The sequence below is a fragment of the Eptesicus fuscus genome, chromosome 8 (assembly GCF_027574615.1).
Source record: "Eptesicus fuscus isolate TK198812 chromosome 8, DD_ASM_mEF_20220401, whole genome shotgun sequence".
NCBI classification, from domain to species: Eukaryota; Metazoa; Chordata; class Mammalia; order Chiroptera; family Vespertilionidae; genus Eptesicus; species Eptesicus fuscus.
Window position 1 is genome coordinate 49,986,986 of NC_072480.1, and position 22,063 is coordinate 50,009,048.

The window sequence follows — 22,063 nt, forward strand, 5'->3', positions numbered from 1 at the left end:
CAGTTTAACATTTTTATTTATTTTTTAACCAAGAAGAAGGGATGGAGAGAATATCAAAAATTCTGAAATAGAACTTTAAATTGAATAAGTGGCTTCATACTACTTAACAGGAATTACTTAATCTGAGGGATATGTGTTTATCTATCTATCATCTGTCTATGGAAAGAGATGGAGAGAGAGAAAGAGAAAGAGAGAGAGAGAGAGACAGAGAGAATGATACAGAGAAAGAGGGACTCTAAAATGAGTCAGAATAGATTGAAATGCGTAACTCAAGCATGAAGTTAATACTGAATATGCATTTTTTAAACCCAATTGATTTATTAAAATTTTAAGTATTAAGAATAAACCACTATTTAATGTTACATTCCTTTCCACTCCAGTATTGCTTTAGGGTTCAGTGTATTTGTAGAGTTAAATTGTAAACTTTAACTGATATAGCAGAATAATTCTGAATCACATCAGCATTATTTACCATTGCATGCCCAGCAACAAATATTACTGCTAACACAAATTCCAAAAATCAAGACTGGGTTAACTTGTAATGAATCAGAATGCAGATATGTAGAATGGCTCTGAGGAGTTAGAATAACCCCAGAAACCATGCCTTGTATGATGGTATAAACATATGAATAGAAAGTATGTGTCAGTTAGAAGGAAGGTTAATCCCCAGTGGAAGGGTACACTGAGTCACAGTTATATTGGAAATAATGTTATTTTTGTATGCTAACTCTTTTGAATTATTATGATGACAATACCATCATTTTTTAAAATTTTAAATGTTTTATAATATATAGTTATACTATTGCTAAAATTATCTTAATTAGAAATACTTAATGATGGTTAATCTTTGACAAAAGACATAAGACAAATATGGTATCTATATTATGTACCTCATTACCTGATTTCCTGTTCTTTCAAACAACACAGACTATAGTAATTTCAAGAAAATTCAGCTTAACATATGTATACATTTGGTAATAAAAACCTAGACATATATAAAGAGTAAACTCACTAAAAGTTAATCCCTATCTATGTGTTCTATAATAACTATATATTTTTTATTAGTTGATAAACCTTTATTCATATTTTCCAAGAAGTAAATAAGTTGAACCTACTTAAAAAATACATAATCACTACTTACCTAACACAACTTCACATTTTTTAAAAAATGGGAATACTTTAGGAACAATTGCTGGGAACATTGACCCTATCTGTGAAATACAACACAAAGGGTATAATTCAAGAAATATATTTAATCTGTGGTTTAGTTATATTGAAGCAAATGAGCTACTTTACCAAAAACACAGAAATGGGTATTTAATTCATCAACTGACTAGTTGGTTTTCAGGTTCCATTCATTAGTTACATTAGGTTTTCAGCCATAGCATTATTTACATTTTTAATTACATAATAATTAGGAATACAACTATTTAAGCTAGTAATTGAATTCATTATTTCAGGTAAAACATCTTCAATTTGTTAAAATGTAGGGTCGTTTTATGAATATAAAAAGTAAAAATCAATACTTACCTGGCAGGGGAGATACCATGTCAGGAAGGTGGTTTTTTTGTCAGGGCAAAGCTTATCCATTGCACTCCAAATGTGCTGACCCTGAGATTTCCCCACATTTGGGAAATTCAACTGCATAATTTGTGGTAGTGGGGAACTGAGTTCACACTCTCCCCTTTAAAAATGTGTAAAAATCATTTTAAATATGAAAAACATCACATATATGTATTTTTATATTGCCCATCCATCATCCCTGTAAATTAACATCACTGGATTCTTAACTAGATCAGGGTTAAAGCACACATGTGCTTATAAGGAAATCAATGGCCATTTCAATTAATTTTGGCTACTTATGACAGCTCTGGGCATTCAAAATCGAACTCCTCTCTACCCTGATTGATATTCAAAAACTTTAAAATATAATTATTCATGTCTTGGGCTTCAAAATTTGAAAGAGGATAGGTATGCTAAAAATACACTACCTAATTCTCTACTTATTTAGAAAAGAGGTGGTTAATCACTGAGATTGATTAATTGCTTAGACTTTTAATTTCATTGGCTCCAAGAGCACATTTTTCACTTAACTATTAGAACCTTTGTTTGAATACTAAATAATGTAAGTGTATTTTTAATACTAAATAATGTAAATAACATTTTCTAATTAATCATAAAATTTGACTGGTATAAATGTTATGTGTTTAGACTCCTATAAATTTACAGATCCTTAAGATGTTGTTTAAGAAGATGATATCTTAATAAATTTTGATGTACCTTATAGATTTATCTTACGTGTAGTAATTTGTGTGATATTTCATTGAATTTGTCAAATATATAAAAGCTATTTAGTCCCTCAACTAATCTATTCACTAAAGCCAATGTACTTATTTAAACACCTTCTAAAATTGTCACAAATTTAACCCGAAATTACCCATGTATCAAAGAGAAAAAAATTATATTAGACCACCAAAAACTATTTTAATTGATCTTCCAGATTAATATTAAACTTAAATGAGCATATGTTAGGCTGAAATAGGCACCCGAAACATGGCCATACCCTAATCCCTGAATCCTGTGAATATGTTACCTTATAAGGCAAGAGGCCTTGCAGGTGGATTAAGTGAAAGATTTTTGATATGGGGGATTATGAGCCTCAAGTAATCATAAGGCGCCTTACAAAAGGGAAGCAGCAGAGTCAGAGTGAGAGAATGTGGTGTTGCAATGGAAGCAGAGAGGAAAGGCCAGGTGATAGTAGGAGCAAAGGGATAAAGGAAAAGTGACAACAGAAGTAGACATCAGAGTAAAATGGAGCTACAAATTAAGAAATTCGGATAACTTTTATAAGCTGGAAAAGAAAAGAAATCAATCTTAGAGCTCACAGAAGGAACATGGGCCTGAGCATAAATTAATTTTAGCCCAATCAATCTCATTTTGGGCTTCTCCCTCCTAAGTTTTACACTAAGAAATTTGTGATGTTTTTAAGCTATCCAATTTATGAATATTTTATAACAGCAATAGGAACTTAAAACAGAACATAAAATATTTTATTTGCTAAAATATGCTTTTGCTTCAACTATAAATTATACACTATGATTATATTTACAAAGTAAAAAATGGATCCTCTAATTTCTTTCATAAAAAATATTATTCTAGAAATTTTAATAGTCTTAATTTTCCAGTGGGCTATGTTAATTGAATGCACTTTCTTGACACTATTTTAAAGAAAACCTTTGCCGTACTCTTACCTGTGTGATTTAAGAATGTGAAATCTGAACATCTAGTCATTTTCATTATATATATCTAACTGCAGTAATTAAACCATTCTGCTTGTATTATTTTAGATTTTGGTTTCATTTTGATATAAAGGAAATGCATGTTTGCCATAGATAATATGCAGAAGACAAAAATCAATGGCATTAATCAGGTTTCACAAAAATAATTACTGTCTATATTTCCCACATTTTAGGGATATAAATTTTGAACAATTATACATATAATATTTTGGACCTTGCAATTATTACTAAGTATAATTTTTAAGCATAGTTCATCACACATTTTAAATAAAACTGTTAATAAATGCATAGTAATCCATACATTTTTTCATAATTTATTTAATCAATTCACCATAGTTGAACACATTGTTTATTTTTTCTATTAAAGATAACATAGCTGTGTATAATAATATCTACGTTTCAAAGATAATTCTTCAAAATTCTGGAAAGAGGAAGTACTGAGTTAAACTGTATACAAAATTGTAAGCTATGGGAAGACCTAGTAATTTTTTTTTTCAAGAAGCTTTAAAATTAAGTATATTATTCTCAAGAATGCATTAGAATGTTCATTTAATACAAATTTTACAACATTTAGCATAATAAATTATATCTTTATAAACTCGTAGGAAAAATAGTATCAAAAGTTGTGTTAATCTGTGTTCATTGAAATAATGATATGAATTACTTTTAAACTGGTTTTGGTCCATTTATAATTTTTTCTTCCCATTTCAGAAAATAAATACCAGTTTACCTCTACTTACTTGTACTGTAATTTTTATATTACATTTATTAATCCTTATGGTATTTATTTTTAAATGATTTGAGTAGGTGTCTAAATTATTTTGACAATAAATGTTAAGCAATTTTTCACTGTGGTCCTATAATCTACTTTCTTGATTTTTCTCTCCATTCTTTATTGATAACACACTGATTTAAGAATTCCAATTTCATTATGAATATTGATATCCCTAATGCAAATGCTCCAATCCCAATATTCATTTAATGATTTTAAATAATTGCTTAACATTTGTGAAACAACAAGTGTGCTAAAAAAAAAAGGCATTTAAACTAAAAACATTGTTTATATTTAATGGGTAAAGAAAATGTTCAAATAAAAATTAACCCTTCTATATCTATCAAGCTCTCCTCAGGTGACAGGCATGATCGACATAAATAGTTAGGGACATCTGTGTTCCCAGCTTATCAAATCCACTTAGTTAGCAGCTTCTCTTATAATTAACTCTAGCAAAAATTTCCTGGTAACAAACAGCCAAGTTTAGATGACATATTTCACTCTGTGAATGTATTGGATTTTTTAAAAAATTGTTCGGGTGACTGATTAATAATATGTAGTGTGTGTGTGTATATATATATAAATTGATTTTTTTACAGAGAGGAAGGGAGAGGGATTGAGAGTTAGAAACATCGATGAGAGAGAAACATCGATCAGCTGCCTCTTGCACACTCCCTACTGGGTATGTGCCCACAACCAAGATACATGCCCTTGACCGGAATCGAACCTGGGACCCTTGAGTTTGCAGGCCAATGCTCTATCCACTGAGCCAAACCAGTTAGGGCTAATATGTAGTTTTTGAGTGTACATTTCTATGTTACACAATCTTCATATTGCATTGTGTGCCCATCACTCAAGTTCAAATCATTTTCTATTGCCATATAGAAATGAGACTGCTTTTTCTACAAAAATTAACACAAAATGGTCTAAAGACTTAAATATAAGACCTAAAAAATTAAATTACATATAATAAAACATAGGTACTAAACTTATGGACCTTGGTCTTAGAGATTTTGTGAATTTGACCCCCAAGGCAAGGGAAATAAAGGCACAGATAAATTAATGGGACTATATGAAACTAAAAAGCTTCTGCACAGCAAAATAAACACTAAAAAAAAAAAAAAAAAAAGCAGCTAGCCAAATGGAAGATGATACTTGCAAACAACAGCTCATTAAGGGGTTAATATCCAAAATATATAAAGAACTCACACAACTCAACACCAAACAAAAATCCAATGAAAAAATGGGCCAGATAATGTGTATGGATTTTTTAAGGCTTTGTTTCTTGAGCATAAAAGGAATCCTCACTGATACTTCATCAAGGACACAGAATTTCAAATTAAGGTAAATTTTCACTTTTTAGCTTAGAGGAAAAAAAAGATTATTTTTGTATTTTATATTTCCATTTTATATTTCCTTATGTCTAAGACGTCGCCCATTTAAAGGCATATGCTACATACTGTATATATTATTCTACATTTCCACTCTATGTGTGTGTGTAATTTATATTGATAACTTTATTATCTGTTTCATACCTGTATGATTATACCTCAGAGTATTTATTGATTTAACATCTCAAGAACATTTTGAATATTTATTCTTTTTTATCATACACACTGATGCAATGGATTTTCTTGTGAATTTGACACCGTTTCTCTAGGTACAGAGCTAGGGGTCATACTGTTCAAAGAGTATGCACATCTTCAGTCTTCCTAGATTGAGAAAAATTCCACCACAAATTGCTCTCCTCATTTACATTCCCACCAGCAACGTGTTTGAGTTCCCATTGTTCCATTGACATGCAAGGCTGGTGCATATGCACTAGGACTTGGGGAGAAATTTATCAATGTCATATAACAAGGTGGATTTATTTTGAAAGAAAAAAATATAGAACATGATGGCTAACAAGGGAATATAAGGATTATACCTTTATCCATTCTTCCCACAGGGAAGTTTGCCAAGGTTAAGGCTAGGATGTTTTATGGGACACACAATGTTCAATAGACAATGTGTGAGCAGTGCTGATCTCAAAGATGATGTGGGCGCAAGAAAGTCTAGATTCAGAATATGTTGTATTGGATATCAGTTTCCAATCACGTGGAGGCCTGGGGGTCTGCACACTCTTAATAGAAAATGATTTAGCTGGAAAGATTGAGAGTTTTCATTCCTTACTTAATGAAGAAGATAGGAAGATTGAAACACATAATTTTTAGTAGTTTTTATTTATAATACAGCTTATATTTCTTTAGTGAAAATTGTAATTTTAGGTATTTTTGATGCAAACCTTTTTTTAAAAAAAATGTATTTTATTGATTTTTTACAGAGAGGAAGGAAGAGGGATAGAGAGCTAGAAACATCGATGAGAGAGAAACATCAATCAGCTGCCTTTTGCAAACCCCCTACTGGGGATGTGCCCACAACCAAGGTACATGCCCTTGACCGGAATCGAACCCGGGACCTTTCAGTCCACAGGCTGATGCTCTATCCACTGAGCCAAACTGGTTTTGGCTGATGCAAACCTTTTAAAAATGATTTTATATGCTATTGAAAGATCTTCACATAGGAACTTCCAGTTAGATAATAGGTTAACTTAATGTATTCACCAAATACTACTAGTTTAATATTTACCATGGTCCTGTCACTATACTAAATTTATAATTATAAAGGTAATTTTATTTTCCTTCAAGAAGCTTACAATCTAGTAAAGAAGATTATCTGTGTGTGTGTGTGTGTGTGTGTGTGTGTGTGTGTGTGTGTGTGTGTGAGATTAAAGAGAGCAGGAGGGAGAAATTGTAGATCAAGCATGTCAAACTCGAGGCCTGCAGGCCATGTGCCTTGTTTATTTGGCCTATGTTAGCCTTTGTGTTTGACATGCTTGGTTATGGGGAGATACTTTGTGAAGGCAAAAAATAAAATGAGCATTTGAATGAGGTGGAAATGCAGTTTGGGAGGAATAATGTGTTGAGATTTTTTTAGAAGATGACTTGGAAGGGAATTGGAGAGAGAGTACTGAATCAGATTAGGAAGAGTGCATAGATCACATTAAGAATTTGATGTTTAACTTCAGCAGGAAACCATTCATGGTAAACAATTTTTAAAATGTTGAAAGAAGTTATCAAGCTAACATGTTTTTAGAGAAGTAATAATGGGTACAATATGGAGAAATCATTGGTGAAAAGACTGCCTCTTTCTTCCTTTAATTAACTATTTTTTGTTGTGTATCTACCATGTGCCAGATAATGATCTAAGCATTTGAAAATCATCAATAAACCAAATAATGAAAAATCTCTGCCCTTATGGACCTTAATTTCTATTGGGGTAAATAAACAACATAAAGACTAATATAATTATGCAGTATGTGAGATGCTATGCAACCTGGAACAAAGACAAACAGAGATTTAAAGTGGATCCAGGAGTGCTGGAGGATAGGGTAAGATAGTGTAGTAGACATTGTTAAAACTGTGACAATGGAACAGAGCCTTAAAGAATGTGAGATACTTAGCCATGGATTTACTTCCATGCAGGCTAATCACCTAACAAAGACCCATAATAGGAGGCTAATACCATGAAGGTAATAAAGCTTAAGACCTATCCCATAGGATAATACAATGTAAGCTTCAGGATCCCACATTTACACAGGTAACTTTACAGCCCCTGTACCCTCTCTTTTCTAAAAAGTTTGTATTCTTGGTATTAAAATGTAATGTAAGTTAGTTAAGCCATAGAACTTACTTCTGATTTGACCCATGGAGTTAGTGTTGTAGTCTTCTTCCTACATTCCTGGAATAGAAATGAGGCTAATGTGGCCAGGATAACTCACTGAATGGCCATTGATAAATAGCATTATTCTACGTATGACGAAGGTAGAAATACATGTTATAGAATATGAAAACAATTTTTGAAAATTTTAATAATTGCTTTTTCAATAATTTGTCATTTGAGAAATAAAACATTTTATAATAAACAAAGATGTCAACTATGATATTATAAAATCTACCTCACAATTATTTTTACTAAATATATGATGTTTTAGTCATGTAATATTAATGTTTATTTAAATGGTTTTATAAAAATATTAGAGGGAGAATAGCATACTATATGTGAATTATTTTCATCAGATATGGGCATATCAATTAACTCATAAAATACCAAGTGTACAAAGTTCAATTAAATTATCATACAATTTCTCTTTAAAAAAGCTTTCTTTTTGTCTGGCTGGCATGGCTCAGTGGTTGAGCATCAACCTATGAACCAGGAGGTCATGGGTTGCAGGCTCCCTCCCCAGAGGGGTAGTGCAGGATGCAGCCCGATCAATGATTCTCTCATCATTGAGTTTTCTATCTCTCTCTTTCTCATGAAATCAATACACACACATATATATATTTAAAAAGCTTGCTTTTCTAATATTAGACAAATTAGGACAAAGTGCTGGTATCTTTTTACAAATGAAAATGATGTAGATTATGTTATTCTGTATAATGAAATAATTTATCAGTTTGCTTCCTTGTTATTTATTACAGGATGGATTTGGTATATTTGCAATATTTATAAATAATATATAATCATTTATTTTTACTTGTAAACTAATTCAAATGACATTTTTTAAACAGCAAAGTATCAGCACTTTGTTAAACAGCTCAGTTCTTTAATATGAATTTGTGACTAACATGCCTAAAAAATAATGAATTTTAAAGTGATAAACACATTATATATATGTATGCCAGTTTAGCACTATGCACTAAATACTTCATATTTCTCTATGGTATTCAATGGTTTCCAAAAATCTAGTCAACATATCTGAAATGATCAGTCCATTTTCTTTTTCAAAGTGAAATGAACCCTAATAGTATCATATGAATACTCTCCTGAGTGAAAATAGAAATGCAGCTAGTAATTTTACAGAAAATTGTTACCAAATAACAAATTAGGACTTATTAAGTGTCAAACAAGCACTTTCTTTGAGTTCTGGGACTATAAATAAATTCAGTAGCTAACAAATCAACTTAGATGAGAAAGAAAGTCAATTGAATGAATGAGGATCCTCAGAGCAACAACCTTTAGCCATATAAATTTGGGACAATTTCAAGGTTGATTGTGACTTTCTTCTTTTCACAGGGAAAGCAAAGGCTCAAATTTCTTCCATCCCAATTCTTCATCAGCACTCCTATATTTAAGCATTTGCAAGACAACTTTGGCAAATTATTTGCAATATGCCCATATGGCAAATGCCTGCCCAGGCTTTACTGCCCAAGTGATTACTTTATAATGTTTTCACTCTATCCACCATTAACACTCAAACTAGGAGGTTTTAGTTCAACTAGAAAACTAATTGCTACCTTTGATTAACACCGTGGGCCAAGTTCTGACTACATTGCAATAGTGTAAATTTCATGCTAAATCCCACACCTTGTTTCTTTAATACTTTTTAAGTGCTGCAAACATCGTACCTTGTAGATTTACTAGAGGCCTGGTGCATGAAAATTCATGCACTGGAGCAGGGGGTCTCTCAGCCTGCTTTCAGGTGTACAGCACAGCTGGCCTGCCCCCTCTCACAGTCTGGGAGCCCTCAAGGGCAGGAGGCAACCTGGCGATCAGTGGAAGGTGACACCCCATCACACTTCTGCTGCTGCCACTGCCGGCAGTGCAAGCCTTAGCCGGCCCTGGTTACCTGAGCCTCAGGCATCCCGGGGCAGCTAGGCAGCCGACATCCGAGGCTTGCCTGTGCCTTGGGCCAGATGTAGGCTGCTGGACATCTGCCATCCAAGGCTTGCCTGTGCCTTTGGCCAGGCCTGGGGTGCTGGGGGTGCTGAGGGAGCGTCCAGCCACACTGTGCACTTGCCGCCCTCCCCGAATGGGCTGAAAGGACTGTAGGACCATGTGACTGTCACCCCCCACCCCCAGCAGTGCTGAAAGGACTGGGGGACTCTGTTGGGGCTGAGGGGACTGGGTGCCACCATCCTATGGCTAAGGGCACCACCATCTTGTGGCTATGGGTGCTGCCATCTTTGTGATGGTGTGACGGTCAATTTGCATGGTCCCTCTTTATTAGATAGGATTATTCACACACACACACACACACACACACACACACACACACACAAAGCCTGTCTGTATGAAAGGCACGATAAAGGGTATTGAGGTAGTCAGCAGATGTTTAGAAAGTGATTAAAATGAGAACACTTATAATGTGAAAGAAAAATGCTATTTTTTCCTTTTAAATTCCTGTTCTTTAAAAACAACTGATTTGTGTTACTAGATTCCCAAATCTTAGATTTTGTTATATCATAAATTACATATTATATTTTATGAATCACAAACTATATATTACATTTGAAATTGGTGGTTGAAATTAGTATTTTTTAATTTTAATTTTTAAAAATTGCACTTGACATACAATATTATATTACTTTCAGGTGTACAGCACAGTGATTAGACATTTACATAGCTTATGAAGTGGTCACCCTAGTAAGTCTATTACATAAAATGTATATAAGGAACTCACATTACTTAACACTAAAAGAAAAACAATCCCATTAAAAAAATTAAGCAGAGGAACTGAGTCAGTATTTTTCCAAAGAAGACATACAAATGGCCAGCAAGTACATTTAAAGGAAGGTGCTCAACATCACTTAATCTGGGAAATGCAAATGGCACCCATAATAACATATAACCTCATACCTATCAGAATAGCTATCATCAATTAAATCATTAAACAAGTGTTGGCCAGGAAATGGAGTGAAGAGACTTCTCATACACCATTGGTGGGAACGTAAATTGGTGCAGCCACTATGGAAAACAGTATGGAACTTCCTCAAAAATTAAAAATAGAACCAAATAAACCGGTAATTCTACTTCTGGGTATTTATCTGAAGAAATCTAAAACACTAATTTGAAAAGACATATATTTATTGAAACATTAAATATAATAGTCAAGATATGGAAGCAACCTAAGTGTCCATCATTAAACAAATGGATAAAGAAGATGTGGTACATATGTTCAGTGAAATATTATTCAGCCAAAAAAAATGAAATCTTGCCATGTGTGGCAACAAGGATGGACCTAGAGGGTATAATGCTAAGTGCAATAAGACTGAGAGAGGCAAATACTATATGATTTAAAATGTATGTGGAATCTGATAAAAAACAACACCAAAATAAATAAACAAAGCAAAACAAACTCATAGATACAGGGAATACATTAATGGTTGTCAGATGGTAGGAGGTTGAGGGGATGGGTAAAAAGGAGAAGGGAGAAACATATACAAATTGCCAGTTGAACTCAGCAATTTTTATGAAAATATCCAAATTTATTTTCAGGAATTATTACTAATCATTTAATGATATTGGTAAGTAATCATAACAAGGAAGAACAGTAGTTGAATTTGCATACTAAAAGTAGAATTGTAAATGTATCATTACATCTGTGCCAATAATCATTAAAACAAAAATAACATAATTCAACAAAAATAAAAACCAGTAATGATTAAATAACTAAAATAAAACAACTTTCATGTATACTTGATTTAGACATTAGTTTAAAATAACAATTCATTGTGTAGATTGCTTTGGGTAATACAGACATTTTAATGATGTTGATTATACCAGCCCATAAACATGGTATATTCTTCCACTTAGTTATATCTTCCTCTATCTCTTTTTTTAATGTCCTGTAGTTTTCAGAGTACAGGTCTTTTACCTCCTTGGTTAAGTTTATCCATAAGTAACTTAATTTTTTATTGCAATGGTAAATGGAATTTTTTTAGTTTTTCTTTCTGAGAGTTCACTATTGGTGTATAAAAATGCTATGGGTTTTTGGGTGTTGATTTTGTATCCCGCTACATTTCTGAATTCATTTATCAAATCTAGTAGTTTATTTGATGGGAGGTTGTGGAGAAAAGGGAACCCTAGCATACTCTTAGTAGGAATGCAGACTGGTGCAGCCACTGTGGAGAAGAGTATGGAATTTCCTCAAAAAATTAAAAATGGAACTGCCATTTGACCCAGTGATCCCACTTCTAGGAATATACCCTAAGAAACCCGAAACACTCTTCAGAAAGACTATATATACCCCTGTGTTCATAGCAGCACAATTTGCAATAGCTAAGATTTGGAAACAGCCTAAGTGCCCATCAGCAGATGAGTGGATAAAAAAACCTTGGTACATTTACACAATGGAATACTTTGTGGCAATAAAAAGGAAATATTTTACCATTTGCAACAGCATGGATGAACTTGGAGAGTATTATGCTAAGCAAAATAAGTCAGAGAAAGATAAGTATCACATGATCTCACTCATATGTGGAATCTAATGAACCAAATAAACTGATGATCAAAAATAGAGACAGAGACATAGAAGCATGGACAGACTGTTGAACCTCAGAGGGAAGATAGGGGAGGGTGGGGGGGAAGAGATCAACCAATGAACTTGTATGCATATATGCATAACCCGTGGACACAGACAATGGGGTAGTGAGGGCCTAAGTGGGGGATGGGAGCAGGCTGGAAGAGGTTAATGGGGGAAAAAGGAGGACCTTTGTAATACTTTCAACAATAAAGATAATAAAATAAAATAATTCAATTTTTTAAAATGTTTCACAGAAACATAAAATCACTAATTTAAATTATAATGTATTTTTGTTATATTGGTGCTTTAATATTCATTTAACATATTTTAATAAGCACTTTTCATTTACTAGACACTGTATAACTTAATGTCTGAACACTTGAACCAAAAATAGTAATTAGTCCTTCTCTCAACTTTGTTTTATACGTTTCACTTAACAGACCACTATCATTATCTGCAAAGTGAACAGATAAGATCAAAGTTCACTTCTTTTAAATTTTTAGCAACCTCTATACTTATTCTAAAAATACAAACGAGAGTTCCTCAGAATCACATGAACTCAAGGGGACAGACTTAAGTGTAGAAGCAATATGATTGTCCTTAAGGATATCATCTTTAAAACCACAGAAGTTAACTGTGATAATCTTAAAAGAAATGCAGTAGTTAATAATTATTTAATTGCTACATGAATGATTGAAATCAAAAGTATTTTCCAGCTAAGAATATTTAGAAGGAATAGAGAAGGATTCCAAATGACAGTTTGAATACTCTTTCTTGTCTAGGTCATTATGTATACATCACTCTCTTATCAAATCAATGATGAAAACATGTTTTAAAAAAAACATTCCCACTGGGAGATATTGTTTAAACAATTGAAAGATTAGACTCCCAACTGGATTTTACAGACTGTCTTACAGCTTTTGTTAATTGAATCTGTCAGAGTATATCTGTATGTCTAATGATTAAACTATCTTTAATTCTGAAACACAATAAAATGCATTGCAACTACTGCTCTCCAGTAATAGGTACTAAAATGTATAATACATAAAATCATGTTAGTTTTAAAGAGAGACTTTCATGTACCATGTTTGATATTTTTTCTTGTACATGAGCTTTGTTTACTAGCATCTATATATATGTAAAAACCTAAGCGACCATTACAACTGGTTGCATGAATGACCAGTCGACCGGTTGCTATGATGACACACTGACCACCAGGGGGCAGACGCTCAATGCAGGAGCTGCTGCCTGGTGGTCAGTGCACTCCCACAGCCGACCTCCTGTGGCTGGCCAACTCTCACGGTCCCTCCCTGCTACCAGCCGGCCCCGATCGGCCCCCATCACCGGCCAGGCCGAGGGACCCCACCTGTGCACCAATTTGTACACCGGGCCTCTAGTAAGAAATAAAATTAACCCAGAATTAGATTTGTTATCCTATTTTTCCATCTGGCTTCCTAAAGTTAAATAAGATAAGCACTTTAAATTAAAAATATACACATATACTATGGTTATCACAACACATTGATGATAAAATATTTTAGGGGATAAATTTATAGATTCTGAACCAGTTTACATTGCCACCAGTGAATTAAGGGTCATAAATCTTTGTTCTAACCATTCTTTTGAGTATGTAAATGGTTTACTGTGGACTTAATTTGCAGATCACTGGTTATTAATAAGGTTGGGTCAATTTGGTCATTTGAACGTTTTCTCTGAGTTCAAATTTTCACTTGAGTTTATTTTTTCTCTAACATAAGGAATTATTTGTCAGCTATAGTTTTGCAAACAACTTCTAATTGTGCTCTGTGATTTCACTCTCTTAATGGTTTCTTTTCAAATTTCTAATATTAAGGTTACATTTATAAATGTTCCTTTAGTTTAAAAATATTCTTTTGATTCATAAATTCTAAGATATGTATGTATTTAATTTTTTTTATTTTTCAAATTTATCTTTTTAGATTTATCTTTATTATTGAGAATATTACAGACATCCCCCTTTTTCCTCCCATTGCCTCCCTCCACCCAGTTCCCACTCCACCACCCCAGTCCTTCACTTTCTTATTGTCTGTGTCCATGTGTTATACATATATGCAGTAAATTCTTCGTTAATCTCTTCTCCCTCCTGCCTCCCTCTGAGATTCCTCAGTCTGTTCCATGTTTCCATGACTCTGGAACTATTTTATTTGTCAATTTATTTTGTTCATTAGATTGCACATGCAAGTGAGATGATGTGGTATTTATCTTTCTTTGATTGGCTTATTTCACTAAGCATAATAATCTCCAGGTCCCTTCATTCTGTCTCAAAGGGTAAGAGATCCTTCCTTTATACAGCTGCATGATATTTCATTATCTTTCACAAATAGATCTGGATTGACCACTTTGTATGGAGAAAATATATAGTCACCCCAAAATTATATTTTTAACATATTTTCCAATAAGCTCAATACCATTCATTTAAAAGACTGTCTTTTCCCCAGAGTTTTATTTTTTATTAATGAAGTATTCACACATATCTAGATGTGGACTCTATTTTCACCTATGGATCTATTTTCTCATTCTTACACCAAAATCATATGAGCTTAAGTACTATAACCTTATTTAATTGACATTTGATGGTGTTTTATTGTACTTTTTCTTTTCTTTTTAATTTATTTTATTGATTTTTTTACAGAGAGGAAGGGAGAAGGATAGAGAGTTAGAAACATCGATGAGAGAGAAACATCAATCAGCTGCCTCCTGCACACCTCCTACTGGGAATGTGCCCACAACCAAGGTACATGCCCTTTTCCGGAATCAAACCTGGGCCCCTTCAGTCCACAGGCCAGTGCTCTATCCACTGAGCCAAACCAGGGCTTATTGTACTTTTTCAAGAAACCTTGTCTATAATTGACCTTTATCATCTCCATATGAATTTTATAAATAGGTTGTTAATTTCCAGATATAAAAAAATAAAGTTGGGATCTTTTTTTTTTGAATGACATTGAATATTTAGAACAATCTAACATATGTTCATGAATCTTCTCAAGTATGGACAACATATATAATCATTTATTTAGGTTTATTAAAACGCCTCTCAGTAATGGATGATAGTTTTCCAAATATATGTTTTGTAGATCTTTTGTTAGAGTTAACATTATATAGTTGGTATTATTGGGGCCCAAAATAGGCCACCTCAACTTATCTCACAATGGCATATTATGGGATACTTTGTTAAAGTCTCTTGACTAGCAGCCAGTGCCTGAAGAGCACTTGACCCTCCCTACCTTCTTGAATGTAAGTAATAAATATGCCATATGGAAACTTTCCTCCCCATGCTTGGAGATACCCCTTTACCACTAGAGTTAAACAACTCAGAGTGGAAAGGTCTGTGTATTCAATTTTTTTTTTCTTTTTAAAAAATTTATTGGGGGAGAAACCAAAATGGCGGCATAGGTAAACACCTGAACTGCTGCCTCTCACAACAATTTCAAAACTACAACTAAAAGACAAAACGGACATCATCCAGAACCACAGGAAGGCTGGCTGACTGGAAATTCTACAACTAGAAGGAACGAGAAAAGCACACTGAGACTCACAGGAGCTGCGGAAGGCAGAGGTATGGAGACGCATGCACGGAGAAGGCTGGCAACTGAGTACGCAGCTGGCTTTCTCAATCAGGAGGGAGACAAAAGCTCCCAACTGCTCTGAACTCCAGTTCTGGGTGAGACTCTGGGGACCCAGACTCATACGGGGAGAAACTGGACTGTCTGGAAGCAGGCGGAACTCGAGGGCAGCTTTCTCTCAGAGGTGCTTGCGCAATTACCGCGGAACACTGAGACCCAGGGGCCTCTTAGGGCAGGACTGATGGGAAGCCATTGCTGTTTGCTCCACCCTGAGATCCCACCCCATGAAGCAATTGTTGTTTGCTCCTCCCTGAGACTCCGCACCATCCATGATGAGCACAGAGGCTTTTGCATATGAATGGCCTGATTCTTTGAATTCCAAACTTACCTAACAAACTGCAGCTGAGTCAGTGAGACCCAGAACATCCAAAAGAAGGCCCAAAGCCCCCCATGTGCAAGTCTTAAATTGGATTTTCACCTGTTAATCTAGTCTTGTATAAATTTTTAGTACAGCCATAAGAACTAAATTAGTTTAGAGGAGAGGAATTCTCCCTCTCTAATAGTTTGTCAGAAATATGTTTCAGCTGAAACTGGTTTATCTCAGTGGATAGATTGTTGGCCTGTGGACTGAAAGGTCCCGATTCGATTCCAGTCAAGGGCATGTACCTTGGTTGTGGGCACATCCCCTGTGGGAGGTGTGCAGGAGGCAGCTGATCGATGTTTCTCTCTCACCGATGTTTCTAACTGTCTATCCCTCTCCTTTCTTCTCTGTAAAAAATCAATAAAATATATTTTAAAAAATATGTTTTAAACTTCTGCACAGAAAAAAAAAAAAATTCAACAAAATAACAAGAAAACCCACTGTATGGGAGAAAATATTTGCCAATGGGACATACGAAAAGGGTTTAATCTCCAAAATTTATAGGGAACTCATATAACGTAACAAAAGGAAGATAAACTATCCAAAAAAAAAAAAAAAGGGGGCTAAAGACTTATATGGACACTTCTTGAAAGTGGACATACAGAAGGTCAAGAGACATGAAAATATGCTCAAAGTCACTAATCATCCAAGGGATGCAAATCAAAACAACAATGAGGTATCATCTCATACCTGTCAGAATGGCTATCATCAACAAATTAATAAACTACAAGTGATGGTGAGGATGTGGAGAAAAAGGAACCTTTGTGCACTGCTGGTGGGAATGCAGATGGTGCAGCCACTGTGGAGAACAGTATGGAGTTTCCTCAAAAAATTAAAAATGAAACTCCCATCTGACCCAGTAATCTCACTTCTAAGAATATATCCCTAGGTCTCAGAAACATCAATCAGGAAGGATATATGCACCCCTATATTCATAGCATAACAATTTACAATAGCTAAGATTTGGAAACAGCCTAAGTGCCCATCATCAGATGAGTGGATTAAAAAACTGTGGTACATCTACACAATGGAATACTATGCTGCTATAAAAAAAAAGAACTCTTACCATTTGCAACAGCATGGATGGATCTGGAGAGCATTATGCTAATCAAAATAAGATAGTCAAAGAAGAATAAGTATCACATGATCTCACTCATAAGTAGAATATAATGAGCAAAGTAAACTGGTGAACAAACATAGATCCAGAGGCATAGAAGCATCGAACAGACCATCAAACCTCGGAGGGGAGGTGGGGGTAAGAGATCAACCAAAGGGCTAGTATGCATGCATATAAGCATAACCAATGGACACAGACAGTGGAGTGTGAAGGCATGTGCTGGAGGTGGGAGTGTCCAAGGAGAAGTCAATGGGGGGAAAAGGAGACATATGTAATACTTTCAACAATAAAGAATTTAAATTAAAAAAAATATATATAGTAGTTTAAATTACCTCTTTTTAAAGTGCTACTTTCCAACTAAAGTATATAAACATACAATGATGCTTATGTTGACCTTATATATCAAGCAAACTTATAAATATCACTTATTAACTTTACTAATTTATTTATAACTAGTTTTGGATTTTACTAGTATAAAACATTTTGCTTAAAATAGTGATAATTTTATTTTGCCCTTCCTAAATATTATAAATTTTATTTTATTTTTATGGTTTAATGAACTATTTAAATCCACCAACACAGTGACTATAATAGGCATTAAAGTGACTATAATAGGCATTCTGATCTTGTATTGATCAAGGAATGCTTTAAATAAATCTCCAGTAAACATGATTTCTAAATGTTTTGTAAATGCCAGTTATCATATTAAGGATATTTTTCCTATTTCTAACTATTCAAGAGCTGCTTATCACAGATTTCTTAAAATATATTTTTTGATTGATTTCAGAGAGGAAGGGAGAGGGAGAGAGAGATAGAAACATCAATAATGAGAGAATCACTGATGGACTGCCTCCTGCACACCACCTACTGGGGATTGAGCCCACAACCAGGGCATGTTCCCTGACCGGGAATCAAACAGTGACCTCCCGGTTCATAGATCCACGCTCAACCACTGAGCCACACTGGCTGGGTTCAGCCCTTTGAGATTTGATAAAACATCATTTGTAGCACCATTTTGGGGAAACACACACACACACACACACACACACACACACACACACACACACATATATATATATATATATATATATATATATATAATTTTAGCCTTTAGTGCTGTTATATTCTATATATGTAATTAGGTAAGATAGAATAAGATTTAGAGTGGACAGAAAATAGAGGTGATCATGTTAAAATGGGAGGGTAAATATGCCTTAATTTCTAGAGAATCCCTAACAGTAAGGGTCATTAAGAGTTACCCCTAACATTTGCAGAATCTAAAGAAGAGCAGAAATTGAATTTCAATGAGTGAAAGTTGACCTAAAAAGGGACATTAAATTTTATTTTTATTGAATATATCTATTTGTTGCACTAATGAATTATTAATAAAATAAGCTCACATAATTCTTAAATATTGTTGTTACTCTGTTTTGTCCCTTGGAGCCCTAGGAAATAATTGTTGTTATGCAACATCTGAAATAAAAGGTTTGGCAAATTAACTATTTTGCTGCAATAGGAAGATTACCTCTTCATTTCCACCCTCCAAATTTTGAACAATTACATCTAATTTCAGATTAATTTGCACAAATTAATTTACATTTAAAATTATGGCTGCAGAAAAGACCTGTAAATATTGTGTTTGCCATTTAGGCTCTGATTTAGAAGATTGCACACTTAAAGAAAATTGAAGTTGATGCTTTTACTAGTTTACTATTTCCACTCCAATGTAGGGTAAATTAAAAAGTTTAATGAAATGTGGAGCAGCAATGATTTAAAAGAAAAACAAAGCCAACTTTCTGCTTTCTACATTTCAGAACATCAAGGTTGAAGAATAAATACCAAAATTTTCTGTGGCAGTGGTACTCAGGGCTGGGGCAAAGTAACAGAAATATCTGTATATAACACCCAAAAATGTAGCTGCAATCCAGTAAGTCAAACCAACAGATTTCTTATTCATAACCATAGAGTCATGGAGACAATGAAGCAATTTCTTACTATTTTGAGGTAGAATGATTTTGAAGCTATATTGTTGAGCATCTATTTCCACCTCTTTATATATGGAAATGTTTAGCAAATTAACTTACATACCTAAAAACTCTTATGAGTAGTGCCTTGGAATTCAGCTAGACACACTCAGAATTTAACTAAAAGGAAGTAAAATCCTTATCTACCAACATCCAATCTTCAGTTTTGTGGGAATCAAAATTGTAAATTTTATGATTATCTAAGCACTATGCTGTCCACCTGAAACTAATACAAAATAATATTAAATGCAAACTATAATTAAGAAATTTAAAAAAATAAATTGTTTATATTATTTTTTAGAAAGCAATTATGGGGTCAAGTTCACAAAAAAACCTCATAGATAAAGATCCATACATTTAGTGCCTATGCGTTTTTTTGTTTGTTTGTTTCAGGACTTCTATTCAACCTTTTAATTCTGTTTGAGTTATTTTTTGTATATGGCATAAACAAACCCATATAGTATCCTAGTTACTAAAGGGGGAAGGGGTAGGTGGAGGATGGAAAAAGTAAAGATTATCAAATATACGGTGACAGCAGATAAGACTTTTGGTGGTAAGCACACAATGGAATATACAGATGATGTATTATAAAATTGTACAGATGAAACATACAATGTTATTAACCAATGTTACTGCAATAAATTTAATAAATAAATAAATAAAATCCATGGATCTTCTGAGGGACTCTTGAATTGTAAAAACAAAACAAAAAATTATAAAGGAGGGGTGGTACAGAATTAGTGTCTATTTACCTGTTATGTAGGTGAATATAGTAGTGATGTCAGCTTCTTGGGCCTAGCTTATTCAAGGGTATTTGACTCATTGTTCTAAGCATGACATGAATTCCCTAACATGTTAATTCTTTATTATGCAGGAAGTCATTCTAAGAAGTGGTGCAAAATTCTGCTCCTCCAGTATTTTCAATAAATTTTAAGAACTAAACTCTCTTTATTAAATCTCTTTCTAATTAAAGTAGAAAGCATTGTTTTCCTAAGAGTGGAACTAGATCCACCAATCCTCAATGAGTAGATTTATTTACTTATTTTAGGCGAGTATCATATATTTGTTTGGTGATATAGAATGCAAATGACAAGATGTACAGCTCTGAGAAAGCCCATACTGTTAAAAACATACATTTTTGTTAAATCTGAGTTGTCCTCTATTTTATTAACATTTTCTAGAACCAGTGTTTTGGAAACACACTATGAGAAAGGCGGCATTAGGTGGTTTATTTTATGAGAAGAAAAAAAAGTACTTAAGGGATTCATGAACATCCAGCAGAATAAATCATGTGTTCCTTTCATTAAAACTTTTGAAGTTGAATTTTATTATCACATAGATGGAAGTTATTTGAATATTAAAATACCACCACCTGATTTAAGTGCATACATTCCCTCAGGCTCCTCCTATTAATCCTTTATTGGTTTCTAACTATCAAGAAATCGGGGTAGAGTTAATATCTGACCTGAGGAAAAAATAAGCTCACACAAAATGGAATAAAATATTAATAAATTTAAATAAAAAATTACATAAGAATTTAGGTCTTATATCAGTATCTCCACAACTCCACTGTGAAAAACAAATTAAGTCATTATAGGCAATCAAAATTAAACTTGTCCCATTATGTAAGAATATTTAAAACTATTTTATTATAGGCAAATGTTGCACTGGAAAACTAGATAATATGGGTTAATGTTTAGGAATATTTTTTTCAATTACTTATCATATTGGCTACTTGTGGTACACAGATACATATATTTTTACTTCTATAGTTTTATTTCATTAAAAATAATAACATTATGATTTTACTCATGCACATTTTAATACATCAAAGGAAAAATGCAATATAATTGAAAAAATATATTTCAAAACTAAAATTGTATTGCCTTTATGGGACATTTTATATAAGTATCTCCTGAGGTGGATTAAGAATGGTTGAAAATTAGTTGACATTTATCCCATCAAGATGTGAATTTGGGACCTTACACCTTGAAATCAGGTGGTCATGATGACTACTCTTACCAAAAGAATATGGCAAAAGTGATGCCTTGAGACTTTTCTGTCCCATGTGTTAGAACTGGCAGCCTTCACTTGCTACCTGTTTTAATATCTATTCTTGAAACCGAGCTACCACGCTCTGAGAACTTATAAGAACTATGGCGAAGACACCTACGTGGAGAAGAACAAAAGCAGCTCCCAAGAGACTAGCGTAGTAGTCCCTGCCCAAGAGTCATTGCTATCATGCCAGCCACGTGATGAAGTGGATCCACCGTGGGGCTGATCTAGTTGGCATCATGTAGAATAGATTTGAGACTTACCCACTAGGTCATACTTAACCTGAAGATTTATGAGTAAGTAAAATTGTGTTGTTTCAAGCCACAGTATTTTGGGGTAATCTGTCACATGCAGGAAAAAAAAAAAAAAACACAAAATTTTTGGCCTGTAAGTAGAAAATTGCTCTAACAAAACCAAAAACGTGTCATT

The 22,063-nt window shown here is 33.7% G+C and overlaps 1 non-coding gene across 1 annotated transcript; it reads left to right on the forward strand.

Annotated features, from left to right (window-relative positions):
• Positions 1-1,522: 1,522 nt before the first annotated feature.
• Positions 1,523-1,687, forward strand: LOC114232457 (U1 spliceosomal RNA). Its single transcript, XR_003618504.2, has one exon. It is a non-coding gene; the product is annotated as a U1 spliceosomal RNA (small nuclear RNA).
• The last annotated feature ends 20,376 nt before the right edge of the window (positions 1,688-22,063 follow it).